Raw genomic sequence first — 13,395 nt, 5'->3', positions numbered from 1 at the left:
TAAATGTAATCGCAGGCCTAGAGCAGCTAACGCGGCATAAAGAAAACCTGCAACGGCATGCGCCGGAGCACTGGCGCCGGCGGCGCAGCGCACGCTGCGGAAGCGAAATAAGCTGTCGCGTAAGTGTAGCGCGCGCTTTACGCTGTTGTCTTAAAGCAAAGCTTTACTTCTTTCGTCGAGCGATTTCACAACGGACGTGCAAGTTCACCTTTTGACCTCAGACACCCCTCCAACACACCTCTCGAAGCTCATCGCGTGATTCGCTGGCTCGCTTTCGGCGCTGCTCACAAGGCCCCGTTTTCAGTCACTCTGTTCAACTAATCAGCTGAGCGGCACGTAGTTGTGGGCGCACAGCTTATCCGCAGCCGACCAACCCCGGCGCCTCCCACGCATGCACCCCGGTGTCGTCTCGGGCTACGCGACTCATCTTACGCCTGGCGAAGAGGAACACCTCGTTCGCCGCGAATGAAAGCAAGGAGGACGTTGTCAGCGTTGTACGGGGCCGAACGGCGTTGGACCGTGGTTCGCAATACAGCTACATCAAAGGTAACAAAGCGTAACCAAGACTTAGACTGAGCCCAGCTTTTGCTTTGCATATCCAAGGTTATCTGAGCTAAGCCGCAGCCATTGTTTTCTGTTTCGTTGTTTTTCATATCCAGTAAATTTGGTTTCGTTTGGATTTGCACCACACTGCTATCACTCTGGACCGACTTCTGCGAGGAGCTATAGAAACGAGGAAATCCCAGTTCAAATTAATTGGTATGGATACCGGCGCGTTCGAATAATCGGGATTTTTCCCCCATTGACATATACAGGGCTGTGCCGAGGCCAGGGCGTCAGTTCGAATTAACCGTAAGTTCGAATTAACAATCTTTTACTGTACTATACTCGGTTGCAACTCAAGAACGGCACCACCTCATGTAGTGTATCACTCCGTCAAAGCACCGGACCCGTGACGTCAGTGCGCGCGCGTTTTGAAAGGGGTTTGCTATGAATGCGTGATATCGTCTGCCTTTTCTCACGCAGTTTGTTTGTCGTCACTAGAGTCCTTTATAGGCATATAAAGTCCAAAAAAATCACGGGAACGGCTCACGCCATGTTCAAAATATTCCCAGTAACGCCCTACTTGCGCCGCGCGGAGAAACATCCGGCTACGGTGATAAGGCACAGCGGCAAGTTCCGGTGCCGTTCTTAAGTTGTCACCGAGTATAGCACCACTCCGTCTTTGCCGGTTTCTTTTGTGGCGGAGACATCCAACGGTAGCAGCCCGGTTGAGGTTTTCGCTGTCGCCGAGACGGCCGCTTTACACCTCTCCCCTTAACGACCCCTTCCACGATGCTGACTACAACCACATTCTCTGAAGCGCACTCCTACTACTGCAACCTTCCCTTCGTCATCCCCAGCAGGCAGTATAAAATGGTTACGACAACGTTTATCCCCGTTTCTATCCATCTGCGTATCTAAACCACGTTACTACTGATTTGATTTCATTTCAGAACAACCGTATCTTTTATAAGGGGCACTATAACAGGCGGTAACAGACCTAAGTTATTGGCCAATGTCTACCCCCTCAAGTTCAACCCCCCACTGAGTGGCTACACAGAGATTCTCAACCATTACAGGCAAACTCGCCGCAGCCTCCCACCGCCACACTGGCGCCTCTCCAGAGAGGAAGCTACACCTGGCGGCGGCTCCAGACAAATACCTAGCCCCATCCCAGCCGCCTCCACCTCATCTTTCTCACCAAACAACCTTCCCTCTGTGCTCACTGTACCTAGCCTGGCACCCTATACCACATAGCATGCGCGGGCCAACGCACTCCAGACTTGCCCCCACTTCCCAACCACACCTTCAAGCAGTGGAGGGCTTCCCTGGCCAGCCCAAACCCGGATGCCTACCACGCTCAAACTGGTGACCCGAGCAAGAACAGCCAGCCCAAGTCGAGGAATCCCGGATTAGGGATGCCCTCCGCGGCGCGAGGCCCATACATCAGCATCTGCTCGATAAAGAAAAATATTTATTCTCTGTCTTTGTCTTTCTCTCCCTAGTCTTGTCAACCACGGGCTAACCCGTGTGCTTCTGAACGTGTTTAATTCGCAATTGAATTTTCATAAAATACTGCTCAAGAATTCCGGGTGCTTGGTGACATTGAATGTCACTTGAATGTACTTCACGTAGCCTCTTGGGATAGCAGGGAGAAGCTAAGAGAGAGAAAAATAGAGAAACGAATAATTGAATCTGGCCATTTGACAATTTCAAATTAGTTTTACAAATGGTGTCATTTGGCTAGCAGACAAGATCCACTTATGATTTGCATTTCTAGCAAACTTCCTCGGGTGGCAACTAGCTGGAGCCTACTGGCCATAGAAGAAACTACTGTGCTAAGCTGAAGCTCTCCACGGCACACCTGGCTTGGTGGAGATTGTTACTGGTGTAATTTAGTATGTCTTCTCTCTCTCTTTGTGGTCGGGGTCTTCAGTCCAAAACTCCACTGGTACGGCCGGCTGTCTTCACCTTTCCTCTAATAAAAGCTGCGTTTCAGGGCAGGAGCTGGCCAGCGTACTGTCCCACTGCTCGGCTGATGTCGGGAACATCACATGCGACAGCTAGAACCCTCTGGGAGCAACAGGTGAATAGAGCTGTGACACGTCCGGCAACTGGCTCTTCGTGGCTGCATGTGGCATTCGACGTACTCACAATGGCTGCAAACGAGGTGACGTGAGGGTTAGACGTAGCGTTCGCTGCCAAGGAGTGTGAAAAAATGCACAAGGAGGTGTTCTCTCACCTTCGGTAGGCCTACTTATTACGTACTTATATGACATAGGGTACTTATTATGACACCTCTTATTATATCATCGCTACTAACCGTGTATCCCCAATTCCATGCTGTATGTCTTCGTAGCCTGCATGGTGCTATATAGTACAAGCAGTAGTGCAAACCAATGCCCTAAAGTTGTATCTACCGTAAGCCGCTGATCGTCCTATCCGCTGCACTTGATGGCATTTGCATATTTTTTCTCCTGCGAATATTGAGGAGGGGGGATGGGGAGGGGGGAACAGAGCACAAGAGCTATCGTTTCTTCATCCTCACAGGTGTCGCAGCGGTCGCTGCTGGCCGCCTTTCGTGAAGGAGCAGGCTTTCGCCCAACAACGTCATAGGTGTTCGAAAAGCGGGAGTGGAGAAACCAAAAAGTGTCATTATGGATCAAGAAAACTCGCTTGATAAGCTAAATACCCCTCCAAACAAACTGGCACAAAAACAGGTGCATTTAAGCCCCATAATTAGCGCAAACAATCCTGGAGAGATACGCTGATGAACCTGCCTTTTATTTTACGATGCGTTCGGTATCACACCGCAACAGCAAATCAGAAGCTTTAGTGCTTCGTCAATGCACTTGACAGGTACACGGTTTTATATTTTACGTGAGTAACCATACAGCTATAGTATTAAAAGCGACTGTCACTCTTCCAATAAACATCTAAAACTCCACTTCCTAGCCTCGTGCCTTTGCGCGTAGCGGAGTCCCTCGCGATGATAGTCGAGTCGGACCTTGTACAGATCGCCGTAGTCATCTCTTTTGCCGCCCCAGTTAGAGTCCACCATGCAAGGAGCCGAGCTGTTTCTTGCGGAAGCTGACGCGTTGACCTGGGGGAATCGAATGTCGGCTGCCGCGAGCCAGGTCATTACTGGATGCTGCGGTTTTGAGGCATTCTGCTGGCGGGAGCGTGACTTGGAAGCCACGCCGACGGATGCCGGCACGAGCAGCATGCCGAAGATGACGCCGTCCATGGTCGCGGGTGTCTTCGGGTTGAGGCGAGTTCGTATCAGAGCGCGGAGATCGTTACCGTGGGGAGCTCCGTGTGTGACGACAAGCTCCTGAACATCTTCTCCCCGGTCTCCTTGTCGAGCTTGGAGAGCTTTGGTGGGAAGCCACGGGGGAAGAGACGGTCCCGGGAGGCGGGCCTTGCAGCGTGTCAACAAACCGCGGCCAATCTGAGTGATTCCGAAGCCCCTCTGGAGCGGGCGGTGCGCGTGAATCCTTGGATACCTGTGCCGGTTGCGCGTGGTCCGAGGAAGACGAAATGGGCGCGCCCAGTTTCGCAAAAAAAAAAAAAAGATCTCAAATAAAGGCAGCACTTCAAATTCGAATACATCGATAAATAACCCAAAATTAGCGCACTTGTCATTTTTGACGCAACCAGCGCTTAGATGCTGCCATATAGTCTCATTTTTTTCTCAAAGCTCTCGACACAACTTAGCGCATGCCATTCACAATATTAATGAATCTTATGGTGATAATGGTGATGCCCTAAGCAAGAGGGATAGGTTCCCATGGGAGGTGCTGTGAAGGGGGGGAAGGAAGGCACAGATCTATAGTGTCTGCTGTGCGCCGCTTACAGATAGGTAAAATTAAACTCGTGGCACGTCAGAAAAAAAATGAGAAGCCCCTCCGTCTAACGACGATGGCGGTCGAAACGCGAAGCTTTCTTGCTTAGGGAATCAACTGTCAAAGCCCCCGCAATCAAAGTCACAGCGATATACAGGGACAGCGACACAGCCACAGCGATATACGTTGCACTCTCTCTAATGTTCGCGGCCACAAGGGGCCGTGATGGATTCATGTACAAGCGTTTATTAGAGAGCAAAGGAAACTGCAGTAATAGGGAAGGAGCGAGAGAGAGTTCCCAGGTGGAACCCGAGGTCCCGGGTGTGACATACAACTGCGCCTCCGTCCTCTCATCTGGAAGGGACAAGCCGTCCAGGGGCGCCTGCGATGCCTCTGGCAGTTACGTGGGGTGTTTGTGTAACCCGGTCATATTCGAGGACCAGCAAATGTTGCGTGAAATATACCACATTTCGTCGCCCTGCTGTCACTTTTCATTTACTCTCGTCGAATTTTTTTTCGGACATAAGCGATCATCGGGACTTAGGAATGAAAGTTTTCGTCGAAATTTTTACATGTGGTGTGGCTGCAATTGCAGATAAGTTGCTGTGAGGCACAGGAAGGTGACGTTCTCGCAAGCGTAGAGCGAGGAGAAGCTCACAGTGTCTGTGGGGAGGGTAACGTGGTATCAGTGGCCATAGATGGCGCGGAGTGGGAGATCGCGCTCCACCCGGTCGGCCGCGTCGTTCTCCTCCAAGCCCTCGAGTCCAGCAGGATCTTAGTAATGGAGTAATAGTAGTAATCGAGTTGGCGTCTGCTACACGCCAACTCGCGTCCGAGTAGGCGCCGCACTAGGCCGTCCATTGCCGTCCAGTGCCGCCGCACCAGGGCGTGAAATGTCGGAAGAAAACGCAAAGAAAGCTTCGCTTTAAAAATCGCTGTAGGCTTCAACGTCAGTTCTCATTAGCTGTACTCAAATGGAGGCTAAACTAGAATTGTATCAGTTCCTGTAACCGGCCTTGGGTGGGCTCGCTTGTACAGGAGGTCCGGCGTTGCGGCGACCAGGCGGGCCCTGTCCACTAGCGACAGCTGATTGGTTGGGTCCGGTCAGCCTTCAATGTCGTCCCACTCGAAGGGGGGGGGGGGGGGGGGGGGAGGCGTGTAGAGGAGAGAAGGGGTATACGCGCAGGCCCAAAGGATATGATAGTGCACACCAGTTACATGTGGCGGGATATCAGGATGGGATGGAGAAAGGTGCCATTAGAGAATATATTAGTCCGAAGCCATCAATTGCCGAAGAGCTTACCGCCAGACACGCCTCTGCCACGCTTAGGCTGAGCGCCGTGGTTACGAAGAAGGCATAACGCACAGAATGGAGGTTCCGGGTTAGTTGCGACGAGATGAAAGATGTCATGTTAATAAGTGCCGCTGTGCCTACCAAAAGAATACCTAGTGCGTTCCTTTGCACTTCTTGCCAGTGAGCGTCCTGTGTAACACTTACGTTTCCTTGCTTACAGCCGCGTTGAAGGCGTCAAAAGCCACATACAGGGACCCGCCTCCGAGAGCAAGGGAAGGGGGCCTATCTACGCTAACTTCCCTTCAGTACGTGAACATAGATAATGGAAATTCGAGCGACGCGTCTGAGGTGAGACAACCAGAACGAGAGGACGGGGCCCCCGCTTAATCTAACTCCGCCTAACGCTGAAGTCGCTCGCACTACCGAATACCCCCCCCCCCCCCCCCCCCCCCACCCCACCCAACCGCCCTCACCTCAGAAAAGGAAAGCAGCCAGGAGTAGCTGCTTCTTCGCCGAAGCTTTTACGCGGCCCCTTTTTTCCTAACCAGAGTTCAGGATCCAAAAGTGCGACGCACGGCTTGTGCCGTTTGTTTGTTTCGAACAATCTGGGGATTACCCGGTATCGGAGCGTTCGCTGTAAGGAAACATATATGGGTTAGCCGCAGCGATCGGGGCTGAAAACGGCGCCGGTTTCGTATGGTCCTGCGCCGTGCACAGCGGAACGCAATGGCACCTCAATGTGGGCGCAAACACGCAGACAGCTGAGTAGACACACAAAGAAGCCGAAGCAAATCAAGCAACGTTTGTAGCAGTGCTCGGCTGCTGCTTTTAGTCTCCGCAGAACTCCACTTCAGCATGGGTTTTCTTTCTTTGCCTCGTCACCCGCTTCCGCGCGTTGGGCTGCCATCACCAGGCGCATTAGTCTTGCCTCGACATGTGCGGCGTCAGAGTTAACACCGTTCCCCTGGCTGGACATAAGCAGAAAAATGGGGAAATCGCAGCTCGGCAAACTATTCAAGTCGCGGAGTGTGGCCGCGGCGGCACTCAGTGAAACCCGACTTCATCGTTCGGCCAGTGCTGCTAAAGGCTGTTCCGGGGGCGGCGCCTGTGCTCGAAATTCGAGAAGCCCACGGCAGAGGCGGTGTGTCAGTCGTGCCCGCTAAAGGCGGCTCTGAAGAGAAAAAATATGCCGCGTATCTGCTGCTTTCGTTGGAAATGTCGACGAAAGACAAGAGTCTTTCGTCGATGGACATAGACGATAGACGTTTCGTCTATCATCTAGAGATATATTTCGTCGATAGACGATAGACATTTGCCAATTAAATGCCTCCCTTCGCTTTCCTGCTCACCTTTGATGCTGCTCCTCTCCCGTTGCGCTCCTCCCAAGGTAAACAGGCTAGTTACAAATCCTGCGTTCGTTTGTTGTTGTTCGTCATCCCAGACGACGGTTATCCCCGCTGAAATTGTCGAATCTCCTAAGGTCTGTCAGTCTACGAGCTCTTCGAATGAAAGACCAGGATATGCTGCTCTTCAAACTAACGAAGAGCAGCAAAATTATTTTCCCGTCCAGTTCTGAGAAAAACAACTTTCCGAGAAGAGCATGCAATTATTACGCCACGGCTGACGTTAACTACTCTGCGTTTGCTACCTTTTCGCTGTTTTCGCTTCCTTTTTGATGGCGGAGCACAGTGTTGCTGGGATGACCTACTGCTCCTTTTTTAGCGCTCGGGCCGTTTCGCAAAGGGTCTACAGGTAGGCCCTGATATTCTCCATAGTTAATCGATAAAGGGCCCTTGTGTTTTCAAAATCGGGAAGAAACTTTCCCGTCTTCCGAAAAAGAATACGAAACTCCGAAACTCTATACTTACCTCATTTTTTCGCGCGCAAGGATGTAATTGGGGACGCATACGAGCGATACTGGTTAATGTATTCGAAATTCAAAGGCGCTGTTTACTTTTTCATGTACAAAATGTTTTCGAGCAACCCGAGTTCACGCGCGGCGTTATTGATTCTAAAAGAGAAAAAAAGGTTCCCGCACATGCAGAAAATGTCGAACATCGGCACTGTGTGGCGGCATGGCTAGCCCGCTGCAGCTCGAGCAGTACAATTGACATGGATAAGCATTTCCTTCCAAAGACCGCTTACTGAACAGAGATGAGAGCGCGTAGCCCTAGATGAGCACAGACTGTCGTTTAGGGGCGCTCAGGTAGTTTTTTGGTTCTCCGATAAATGGCCCTATGTTGTGCCTTTAAGATAATGCCATTTAAGCTCCAGAATTAGCATTAACAATGCCAGGGATATACGCAGATGAAACTACTTTATTATTTAGGATGCATTCGGAATCCAAAAGCAGCAGCAAACCAGGTGCGTTAGGGCCTCGTCAATGCACATGTGAGACACACCGTTTTTTTATATGACAAATCAGACAGCTGGTAATAACAGCGTCGGTTTCTTCCAATAAACATTCATCTAAAACTGCACTTCTTAGTTCCCTTGCCTTTGCGTGTAGCGGAGTCCGACGCGCGGGTAGTCGAGTCCGATATTGTACAGTTCGTCGTAGTCATACCTCTTGCAAGGTCCGCCATGCAGGGAGCCGAGCTGTTTCTTGAAGAAGCTGACGCGTTCACCTGGACGAGTCGGATGTCGGACGAGTCGGACGAGCCGGCTGCCGGAACGCTGGCCGCGACTGGATGCTGCGGTTCCGAGGCATTTTGGTGGCGGGAGCGCGACTTGGAAGCCACACCGACGGATACCGGCATGGGCAGCATGCCGAAAATGACGCCGTCCATGGCCGCGGGTGTCTTTGGGCTGAAGAGACAGAGAATGAGGGCGCGGGGATCGTTGCCGTGGAGCAGGAGCTCCGCGTGTGACGACGTGCTCTCGAACATCTTCGCCCCGGTCTCCTTGTCGAGCTTGGAGAGCTTTGGTGGGAAGCCACGGGGGGAAGAGTCGGTCCCGGGAGGCGGGCCTTGCAGCGTGTCAACGAACCGCGGCCAAGCTGCGTGATTCCGAAGCCCCTCCGGAGCGCGCTGTGCGCGTGAATCCTTGGGTACCTCTGCCGGTTGCGCGTGGTCCGAGGAAGACGAAATGCTCACGCCCAGTTTCGCGAAAAAATTGGCCGCAAATAAAGGCGCCCAATTCAAACCCAACTAGACCGATAATAACACAAAATTATCGCACTTATGTCATCGTTGACGCAACCAGCGCTCGGATGGTGCCGTATAAATTATTCTCTTTTTCTCGCAGCTCTCGACACAACTCAGCACATAGCAATTACGATATTAATGACTCTGATGATGATAATGGTGATGCCCTAAACAAGAGGGGTAAGTTCCCATGGGAGGTGCTGTGAAGGGGGGAAGGGACAGGTCTTTAATGTCTGCCGTGCGCCGCTCACAGGTAGGTAAAATTAAGCTTCTAGCATCAGAAAATGAAAAATGAGAAGCCCCTCCGTCTAACGACGAGGACGGTTGAAACGCGAAGCTTTATTGCGTGGGAAATCAAATGCCAAAGTCAAAGCCTACGCAAACAAAGTCAAAGCGTCGACGATCAAACAGACCACAGCAGAAGGCGCCCTCACGAGAAAGCAGAGCACTCCCCTCCACCCCCCACCCCCCCTGCATGTCGTTAGACCATCGTCGTCGTTCAAAATCAGGACTACCAAGGTCCAAAGACAGTGTCCACTTCAACTCAACCAAATTCCAAAGCTAACGCCCGCTCATCGCACGAAAAGGAAATTATGAGCGATCCGAATGCGATGATGGCGTAATCGGGTAGACGTCAATTTCATAACGCGAGGGACCCATGGTTCGCTTCTGACCACGGGAAGCTTTTTTTTCTTGTTTGGTTATCGTCATCATGTGTCCTCCCATTGCGTAAAGTTGGCTTTCCTGCCGTGCGTTTTGGTTGTGACACCTCCACCCGAGAGACCAAAAAAAAAAAAAAACCTTTCCTCTCAAATAAGCAACGCGAATTAAAGAAGCTAGGATGTAAGTAATGATGACCCGATTTTTTAAATAGTTACACCTTTAGTAATTCATTCATTCGGTCTATCGAAAAGTGGTAGGAACGGATAAAGTGGCGAATAACCCCCTTAGCACGCGCCAGATTACATCCGAAAAGGCAGATGCAGCCCCATGTGCTACATGGTTTCCCCGTCTAGCACGGAAGAGCGGGAGCAGCGTGAAAAAGTGCGGATACCGCGCACACGTGGGAATCGACGTTAAAGGGAAACTAATGGCTGGATGAAATTTTGTTCTAAATGAAAGATAATGCGTTGCGTAGCGCTCTCGGCTTTTGTTCGACAAGAAACGATGCGTTACTTGCTGAGAAATAAGTAAATAAAGCCGGCATTTCTCTCTCCCGTTTCCCTTTCATTTCTCAAAGTAGGGGCTAGGCACCGGTGCGGTCTAGGCGACTCACGCGGGCAACGGTATATGTCTGCCCGCGACTTTACGGTAGGAGCTCCTCGACAAGATAAATGAAATATGAATACGTGGACACGTTCCACCTGCTTTAAAACAGGCTGTAATAACTGCCCTTCCTAAACCATAGAAAGACTGGTCCGATATGGCCAATATTCGACCTATCTCTGTCCCGTCAACCTTTTGTAAGATAATAAAACGGATGGCAGTGACCAGACTGCATTACCACCTCGAGGAGGGAGCTGAGTACTTCCACCCGTATCAAACTTTGTTTCGGCAAAATCTGGGGATACGTGATTCCCTGTTTCTCCTGCGGCGTATCATACGAAAAACAAATCACAAGTGACCGCACATCATGGTTGCATTGGATCTCCGAAAAGCATATGACACAGTTACGCAGCTATTCTTGAGGTACTGACGGACGCCTACACGGGCAAAACATTGAACAATTTTCTAAGAAGTTTCTTGGAAAACCGGAGTTTTGATATCCGCTCTGGCCGCCGCGAAACTCTGCAATTTCACAACCATACAGGAGTTCTGCAGGGGGCCATCTTATCTCCCACTCGTTTCAATTTGGTCATGACTAAGCTTGTGCGAGTTGTTGCAGCTGTCCCTGGCGTCCATGTCACGGCATATGCCGATGATGTCACCATATGGACCAAAGCTGCGGATCATTCCTCGACAGAAAGCGCTCTTCACAGTCTCCAACAAGCTCTTGACACGTTCACCAGTCTTCTCGCCGCTACCGGAATGGAGGTTTCCTTGACCAAAACAAATTTTATATCATCATTAGGGGTAAGCCAGAAGAGCAGGCTCTAGTTGCTTTGACCATGACGGGTCAAACACTTCGGCGTGCATCGTCCCGGTGGATCAGAGTGCTGGGCATCCCAGTCCACGAGTACAGAGGAGCTTCAGAATGGCTTCGTAAGTTGAAAGCGCAATGGACTCCTCTGCTAAGCTTAATACGAAGGATTTCTAATACATTCGGTGGAGCGTCCCAAAGTATCACCCACCGATTATTTCAAGACATCCTCGTGAGCAAAGCCTGCAACGAGGCCCTGTGCTTTCGTCTTACGAAACGTGAGACGGAACAGCTAGAGACACTCTGCAGGGCAGCCCTTCGAGTCATCACGGGGTTTCCAAGACACACGAAGGTCACTGAGCTGTACCACTATGCTGGGCTTCCTACTCTTTAAGAAACAGTCGTTGGACGGTCTTCTTTTCCAATACTTTCTTTCTTCCATTAAACCTTGAATGTGCCGGCTCAGTTTACGATAGCCTTTAGTTAATTTTACTCGACGGCAACAATCCACGCATGCGCACTATATTACAGGACTACCCTGCGAAAAATATAAGCATAAAAGTAATTTGGTACGCATAAAAAAACGAAAAATAATGTTCTACACCCTGCCATCCAGTTAACGAGCAGTGTGAAATTTAGCATTAAATGTTAACGGGGCACTGAGCACGATTCAAGAGAGTTTCGGAAGTGAGAGAGCTTTGGGAGGTCAAAGGAACGATCGCGTGGAGACGCTTAACCCGCTTTGCTCTGAGGCCACCGAAGAGTGGCTTAGGATGAAAAATAGAAACGGTTTGAGTGCTTCCTGCCCCGGCGTTGCGGGCGCGTTTATCGGTCCAGCGACGAGTTTATTGTAGCGTAAGCTACACTGGCCGAGGTTGAGCAGTTTCGCGTGGGCCGGGAAGGGCGGTTCTGCGCAAGCGCGAAGAGGATTGGATTGGTTTGGATAGAATTGGCTTGGATTGGATTGGATTAAATTGGATTGTGTCGGATTATATCCAATCCAATTGGAGTACGCGTGTGTAGAGGATTGGGTCTGCACATTCGCCGGTCCGCGCATTCCAGAGGAGTGACGTCATATCCGCGGCAGACTCACTGGCGCCGGCGCGGGCCTAGCTGTGCGCCTCCGTTGCGCAGTAGCTAAGTCTGACGCTGCGCAGGAGCTGCTTGGTAGCCGTTTCGCGTGGCTCCTGGAGAGCCGTGCTGCGCATGTGCGAGGAGCAGACTGTACTGGACTGGATTGGATTGGATTGGATTGGATTGGATTGGATTGGATTGGATTGGAAATCGTTTTAGCAGCAGTAAGCATAATCAGCTAATCCTAGGAAACCAAGAATAACCAGCTGAACCTTAGCTCACGCTACGTATACCCTGGCATAGCCGAGCTAAACCACTGCTAATTTTGTTTCTTCCCTGAAGCGCCAGGTTTCCGCAGTCCTCCCCTCTGCAGAGTCGTTTTAACGGAAGAGTTCATGCTGCACGCGGTAAAAGTTTGCGGGTCAGCGGGGCAAGAAGTAATGCCTTCGCGGTCCTGCGCGCAGGCGCAAAATTCGTTGCGTCTGCTGCTTGACTGGAAGGCTTGTGCCCTCATCGATCTCGCATTTGTACAGGTGTCACTAATTCATCACGTAAAAACGGCAACGTGTTGTGTGCCAACGGCCATTGTGTGCAAAAAATTGCGTTCATCACGTCTGCTCTTCCGCGTCCTTCGTCTTCCTCTTTGCGCGGTTACCATGTCGAAGTTAAGCGACATCCGGAAAATCAGTGGAAGGGTGAACCAAACATGTGTCACAGAAAGACTTAATCGAAAATTCCAAGCCAAATATGCCTGCGGTCGTTGCCGTCACGCAAAGCATTCGTTGTGACGCGGAACAACATAAATCAGTTCTTATGGCGGTGCACAAGGAATGGAATAGTGACCTCGTTCCCAATTAGATTCCTGACTAGAGTAAAGAACGGGAGTTGCTTACTCATCATTTTACTCCCCACATTCAAGTAAAGGAATCTACAAGAACCTGCTTGGCGTCCCAATAAGTGAGAGTCAGAGTCACTTTATTTTCCGCATAGCAGGGGCTCCTCTACACCCTTCCCGCCACCCCCACCCACCCTACGCGGGACACAGCCGATCTCACCGTATAAAAGCCGCATAAATGACGCACAGGGCAGCTGCAGCTACAGGTACATAATATGTTCCTGTGTGACAGGGGCACGTTGCAAATGACTTCCTCAAATCTACCAGAATGTTCATTAGAGTTCCTTAGCTCCTGGAATCTCTTCCCGGAGGGCGGTTAAGAACGGACTGCTGTATTTTGTAGACCAGGTAGCCGTCTGTATCTCAAATGTACTTGTACATTTGTTACGTAACATTTGATTACCTGGCGAGCGTGTGGCTGTGGAGTTTTATGACTTCGCAAGCAGAAGTCAGTGTCCGAGCACTTCTCTAGTAGCATAGCTAAGCTTCCCTCATCAGACAGAGTACGCGTTGAACGT

The sequence above is a fragment of the Haemaphysalis longicornis genome, unplaced genomic scaffold, assembly GCF_048455015.1.
Source record: "Haemaphysalis longicornis isolate Haplotype H1 unplaced genomic scaffold, Haemaphysalis longicornis Haplotype H1 scaffold_2, whole genome shotgun sequence".
Classification (NCBI taxonomy): domain Eukaryota; kingdom Metazoa; phylum Arthropoda; class Arachnida; order Ixodida; family Ixodidae; genus Haemaphysalis; species Haemaphysalis longicornis.
This window is presented reverse-complemented; position numbering follows the sequence as displayed.